The following is a 7,349-nucleotide window of genomic DNA, read 5'->3' as shown; positions in this document are numbered from 1 at the left end:
TAACTGAATTCTTGCAGATCTGTGATACTGTTAAGACCAATGGAGTTGATCCCGAGGTCTACAAGCTTATGCTTTTTCCTTTTGCTGTAAGAGACAGAGCTAGAATATGGTTGGACTCTCAACCTAGAGATAGCCTGAACTCTTGGGATAAGCTGGTCACGACTTTCTTAGCCAAATTCTTTCCTCCTCAAAAGCTGAGCAAGCTTAGAGTGGATGTTCAAACCTTCAGGCAGAAAGAAGGTGAATCCCTCTATGAAGCTTGGGAAAGATACAAGAAATTGACCAAAAAGTGTCCTTCTAACATGCTTTCAGAATGGACCATCCTGGATATATTCTATGATGGTCTGTCTGAATTGTCTAAGATGTCATTGGACCATTCTGCGGGTGGATCTATTCACCTGAAGAAAATGCCTGCAAAAGTTCAGGAACTCATTGAAATGGTTGCAAATAACCAGTTCATGTACACCTCTGAGAGGAATCATGTGAATAATAGGACGCCTTAGAAAAAGGGAGTTCTTGAAATTGATGCTCTGAATGCCATACTGGCTCAAAACAAAATGTTGACTCAACAAGTCAATATGATTTCTCAGAGTCTGAATGGATTGCAAGCTGCATCCAACAGTCCTAAAGAAGTATCTTCTGAAGAAGAAGCTTATGATCCTGAGAACCCTGCAATGGCAGAGGTGAATTACATGGGTGAAGCCTATGGAAACACCTATAATCTGTCATGGATAAATCATCCAAATTTCTCATGGAAGGATCAACAAAAGCCTCAACAAGGCTTTAACAATAATAATGGTGGAAGAAACAGGTTTAGCAATGGCAAGCCTTTTCTATCATCCTCTCAGCAACAGACAGAGAATTCTGAGCAAAGACCCTCTAGCTTAGCAAACATAGTCTCTGATCTATCTAAGGCCACTCTCAGTTTCATGAATGAGGTACGATCCTCTATCAAAAATTTGGAGGCACAAGTGGGTCAGCTGAGTAAAAGAGTTACTGAAATTCCTCCTAGCACTCTCCCAAGCAATACAGAAGAAAATCCCAAGAGAGAGTGCAAGGCCATAACCTTACTTAGTATGGCCAAACCTGGAGAGAGTAAAAAGGCAGTGATTCCCAGTGACGAAGACCTCAGGGAACGTCCACTGGCCATTAGGGAGTACCCCAATGAGGAACCAAAGGAATCGGAGGCTCATACAAAGACCATAGAGATTCCATTGAACTTTCTTTTAACATTCATAAGCTCTGATGACTATTCATCTTCTGAAAAAGATGAAGACAATGCTGAAGGACAAGTTGCCCAGTATTTAGGAGCACATGAAGCTGAATGCCAAGCTATTTGGTAATGAGACTTGGGAGGATGAACCTCCATTACTCATTAATGAACTGAATACCTGGGTTCAGCAAACTTTACCTCAAAAGAAACAGGATCCTGGTAAATTCTTAATACCCTGTACCATAGGCACCATAACCTTTGAGAAGGCTCTGTGTGACCTAGGGTCAGGTATTAACCTCATGCCACTCTCTATAATGGAGCAACTAGGAATCTTTGAGGTACAGGCTGCAAGAATCTCACTAGAGATGGTAGACAAATCAATGAAACAGGCTTATGACTAGTAGAGGACGTGCTAGTGAAGGTTGAAGGCCTTTGCATCTCTACTGATTTCATAATCCTAGACACTGGAAAAGATGAGGATGGATCCATCATCCTTGGCAGACCTTTCCTAGCCACAGCAAAAGCTGTGATTGATGTTGACAGAGGAGAGTTGGTCCTTCAATTGAATGAGGACTACCTTGTATTCAAGACTCAAGGTTCTCCTTCTGTACACATGGAGAAGAAGCATGAAAAGCTTCTCTCAATACAGAGTCAAACAAAGCCCCCACATTGAAACTCTAAGTTTGGTGTTGGGAGGCCACAACCAAACTCTAAGTTTGGTGTTGAGAGGCCACAACCATGCTCTGATCATCTGTGAGGCTCCATGAGAGCCCACTGTCAAGCTATTGACATTAAAGAAGCGCTTATTGGGAGGCAACCTAATTTTTATTTATCTATGTTAAATTTCCATTTTTCATTATTATTTTATGTTTTCTTTAGGTTGATGATCATGTAGAGTCACAAAATTAACTACAAAAATCAAAACAAATTCAAAAACAGCATTAAAAGCAGCACACCATGGAGGAAGAACTTACTGGCATTTAAACGCCAGCAATAGTAGCAGGATGGGAGTTAAATGCCTAGTCGGCACCATTCTGGGTATTTAATGCCAGAAATGGGCACCAGGTTGGTGTTTAACACCAGAACAGGGCACCAAGCTAGCGTTAAACACCAGAAAGGGAAGAAAAGCTGACGTTAAATGCCAGAAACAGGCAGCAACCTCGCGTTTAACGCCAGAATTGCATTCTAAAGGCATTTTGCACGCCTACATGGTGCAGGGATGAAAAATCCTTGACACCTCAGGTTCTGTGGACCCTACAGGATCCCCACCTACTCCTATATAAATCCCTCCACACTCCTTCATTTTCACACATTACCAACACTACTTTTACCCCTTGGCCGAACCACACACCACCCTTCATCTCCTCCATTTTCGTCTTCTTCCCCTTCTTTCTTTCTTCTTTTGCTTGAGAACGAGCAAACCTTTTAAGTGGTAAAAGCATTGCTTTTTGTTTTTCCATAACCATTAATGACACCTAAGGCCGGAGAAACCTCTAGAAAGAGAAAAGATAAGGCAATTGCTTCCAACTCCGAGTCATGGGAGATGGAGAGATTCATCTCAAAAGCCCGTCAATAGAAAAAGGATGAAGTAAATAAGAGAGCCCACTCATGGACCTCAACAAGAGCATGAGGAATTTCCTTATCAAGAAATCCCTGAGATGCCTCAAGGGATACATTTTCCTCCACACAACTATTGGGAGCAACTAAGGATAGGAGCACCAAAAGTACTAAGAATGGAGCACCAAAAGCACTCCAATATCCTCCATGAAATCAGAGAGGACCAAAAAGCTCTGAGAGAGGAGCAACAAAGGCAAAGAAGAGACATTGAGGAGCTGAAGCACTCCATAAGATCTTCAAGAGGAAGAACTAGCCACCATCACTAAGGTAGACCCGTTCTTTGACTTCCTTGTTCTTATTTTTCTATTTTTTGATTTTTATGCTTTATGTTTATCCATGTTTGTGTCTCTATTACATGATCATTAGTGTCTAGTGTCTATGTCTTAAAGCTATGAATGTCCTATGAATCCTTCACCTTTCATAAATGAAAAAAATGTTTCTAATTACAAAAAAACAAGAAATACATGAATTTCAATTTTTATCTTGAAATTAGTTTAATTATTTTGATGTGGTGGCAATACTTTTTGCTTTCTAAATGAATGCTTGAATAGTGCATATTTTTTATAGTGAAGTTTATGAATGTTAAATTTGTTGGCTCTTGAAAGAATGAATAAAAAAGAGAAATGTTATTGATAATCTGAAAAATCATAAAATTGATTCTTGAAGCAAGAAAAAGCAGTGAATGACAAAGCTTACAAAAAACGTGGCAAAAATTAAAAGAAAAAGAAAGAAAAAGAAAAAGCAAGCAGAAAAAGCCAATAGCCCTTTAAACCAAAAGGCAAGGGTAAAAAGGATCCAAGACTTTGAGCATTAATGGATAGGAGGGCCCAAGGAAATAAAATCCAGGCCTAAGCGGCTAAATCAAGCTGTCCCTAACCATGTGCTTGTGGCATGAAGGTCCAAGTGAAAAGCTTGAGACTGAGTGGTTAAAGTCATGATCCAAAGAAAAAAGAGTGTGCTTAAGAACTCTGGACACCTCTAATTGGGGACTTTAGCAAAGCTAAGTCACAATCTGAAAAGGTTCACCCAGCTATGTGTCTGTGGCATTTATGTATCTGGTGGTAATACTGGAAAACAAAGTGCTTAGGGCCACGGCCAAGACTCATAAAGTAGCTATGTTCAAGAATCAACATACTAAACTAGGAGAATCAATAACACTATCTTAATTCTAAGTTCCTATAGATGCCAATCATTCTGAACTTCAAAGGAAAAAGTGAGATGCCAAAACTGTTCAGAAGCAAAAAGCTACAAGCCCAGCTCATCTAATTAAAACTAAGTTTCATTGATATTGTGGGATTTATAGTATATTCTCTTCTTTTTATCCTATTTAATTTTCAGTTGCTTGGGGACAAGCAACAATTTAAGTTTGGTGCTGTGATGAGCGGATAATTTATACGCTTTTTGGCATTGTTTTTAGGTAGTTTTTAGTAGGATCTAACTACCTTTTAGTATATTTTTATTAGTTTTTAAGAAAAATTCACATTTATAGACTTTACTATGAGTTTGTGTGTTTTTTTGTGATTTAAGGTATTTTCTGGCTGAAATTGAGGGACCTGAGCAAAAATCTGATTCAGAGGCCGAAAAAGGACTACAAATGCTGTTGGATTCTGACTTCCCTGTACTCGAAATGAATTTTATAGAGCTATAGAATCCCAATTTGCGCTCTTTTAATTGCGTTAGAAAGTAGACATCCAGGGCTTTCCAGAAATATATAATAGTCCATACTTTTCCCGAGTTTTGACGACACAAATAGGCGTTCAAATGCCAACTTCCTGCCCTATTCTGGCGTTAAACACCAGAAACAGGATGCAAGCTGGAGTTAAACGCCCAAACTGGCATAAAAGCTGGCGTTTAACTCCAAGAAAAGTCTCTACATATGAAAGCTTCATTTCTCAGTCCAAGCACACACCAAGAGGGCCCGGAAGTGGATTTCTGTATCATTTACTTATTTTTGTAACCCTAGTAACTAGTTTAGTATAAATAGGACTTTTTACCATTATACTCATATCTTTGGATGTTTAGTCCTTAGATCTTATTCTTGGTTATTCTGGTTCCCTCTCTGGGGCCAAAACCAATGAACACCATTATCACTTATGTATTTCCAATGGTGGAGTTTCTACACCTCATAGATTAAGGTGTGGAGCTCTGCTGTTCCTCGAGTATTAATGCAAAGTAATATTGTTCTTCTATTCAATTCAAGCTTATTCTTATTCTAAGATATTCATTCACACACAAGAACGTGATGAATGTGATGATCAAGTGACATTCATCACCATTCTCACTTATGAACGCGTGCCTGAAAAACACTTCCGTTCTAGATGAAAACAAGCTTGAATGCATATCTCTTGGATCTCTCTTCAATGATTCACATCGTCTCTCCTGACAACAGAGCATCTGAATCTGAGATTAGAATCTTCATGGTATAGGCTATAATCAATTGGCAGCATTCCTGGGATCCGAAAAGTCTAAACCTTGTCTATGGTATTCTAAGTAGGATCTGGGAAGGGATGACTGTGACGAGTTTCAAACTCGCGACTGTAAGGCGTAGTGACAGTGCACAAAAGGATCATTGGATCTTATTTCGACACGATTGAGAACCGACAGCTGATTAGCCATGCAGTAGCTGTGCCTGGTATTTTTTATCCAAGACGAGAAATCCGACAGTTGATTAGCCATACAGAAATCGTAGAGGACCATTTTCACTGAGAGGATGGGAGGTAGCCATTGACAATGGTGATCCCCAACATACAACTTGCCATGGAAAGGGGTATGAATGATTGAATGAAGGCAGTAGGAAAGCAGAGATTCAGAAGGAATAACACATCTACATACGCTTATCTGAAATTCCCACCAATGAATTACATAAGTATCTCTATCTTTATTTTATGTTTTATTTATGTTTTAATTATCAAAATCCCATAACCATTTGAATCCACCTGACTGAGATTTACAAGATGACTATAGCTTGCTTCAAGCCGACAATCTCCGTGGGATCGACCCTTACTCACGTAAGGTATTACTTGGACTATCCAGTGCATTTGCTGGTTAGTTGTGTGGAATTGTGAGGAAAGTGTTGAGATTTTGATCGCGTGTACCAAGTTTTTGGCGCTGTTGTCAGAGATCACAATTTCATGCACCAATGGCCAAGTTGGACCACCAACGTTGCCTCCAACGTTGAAAAGGGAGAGCAGAGCAAAGCTCTGCATAATTGCTAATACACACGTTGGAGACAACGTTTGCAAGCCAACGTTAACCCCAACGTGGTGATAAAATGTGCTTTCTAGAGATTTTGAAAATTTGTAGTGACGCGCACGCGTGCTGTACGCGCACGTGTGGATTGAGAATTTTGACAATCCACACGCACGCGCAGCTGACGCGTACGCGTGGATGGGTAACGTTGGACCAACAACGTCACCTCCAATGTAGTGGCCAACGTGCACGATTCTGAGTTCGAAATTTTGATTTTGAAAATGCGCAACGACGCGCACGCGTCCTTGGCGCATACACGCAATATAGCTTTCAAGCATCCACGCGCACGCGTACAGTACGCGCACGCGTACAGTACGCGCACGCGTGGATCAGCCAACATTGGAGGGAACGTTGCCAGTCCAACGCTAATGGCAACGTCCTCCTAAAAGCTTTAAAAATTGGATCTTGGGATTTTTGCATCCACGCGCACGCGTGCATTACGCGTATGCGTGGATGAGCTTTTTACCCTAAGTGCGCGGATGATGATTTGGATTTTTGACGGTTTAGAATTTCACTAATGAAATCTCATTGTAACATATATTTTCCAAACTAAGCAACAATCCTTTCATACAAAAGATTATTTGTCACAAGTAACAATCCCCTAAAATTTATAAACCGAAGTATTGAACCTCAGGTCGTTCTCCCTAGGAATTACAATAAAGTGTCTTGTTATTGGTTATGAGTTATTTTTGGGGTTTTAATAAGAAACATGAAAGATAAATGGCAAGAAAGTAAGCTAATGGCTAAAAAGGTCTTAGCAATGGTTGGTGGTCAAGGATCTCTATCCTATTCACTTACCACAAGATGAGAATTGGCAAGGATTATTCTCATTAAATCATCCTCTAACTAGTAGCAAAGGAAAGTCAAATGAGCTATATCAATCCTAGTCCATAAGTCCTAACTCTCCACTAATTCAATTAGTGAGAACTAGAGTCAATGGATCCCAATCATCAATTACTTGGACATTAGCAACTCAAAAAGTCCTAAGTTACCTTTCCAAGCCAAGAGCACAAAACTCTACTCTAAAATCCAACCAAGCATTTCATCAAACACTTGGAATGCATAAAAGGAAAGCATAGTAAATCAATAACAAAAACAAAGTCTAACAACAACTAATTGCAAAGAATGAACAACAACAAATCAAAGGAACACAATTATTATGAATTACCTTGAATTGAATTGAAAGAAAGTAAAAGGAACAAAAGTAGATCTACAACAAAGTATTGGAACAACATAAAGGAAATTACAATAAAAGAATAGAAGAAGAATG

At 39.5% G+C, this 7,349-nt stretch overlaps 1 non-coding gene across 1 annotated transcript; it reads right to left on the bottom strand.

The window, feature by feature from the left end:
* Nucleotides 1-200: 200 nt before the first annotated feature.
* On the bottom strand, nt 201-308 carry LOC112715421 (small nucleolar RNA R71). The gene has a single exon (XR_003159680.1). It is a non-coding gene; the product is annotated as a small nucleolar RNA R71 (small nucleolar RNA).
* Between the last annotated feature and the right edge of the window lie 7,041 nt (nt 309-7,349).

This window comes from Arachis hypogaea, chromosome 1 (assembly GCF_003086295.3).
Source record: "Arachis hypogaea cultivar Tifrunner chromosome 1, arahy.Tifrunner.gnm2.J5K5, whole genome shotgun sequence".
Lineage (NCBI taxonomy): Eukaryota > Viridiplantae > Streptophyta > Magnoliopsida > Fabales > Fabaceae > Arachis > Arachis hypogaea.
This window is presented reverse-complemented; position numbering and strand designations above follow the sequence as displayed.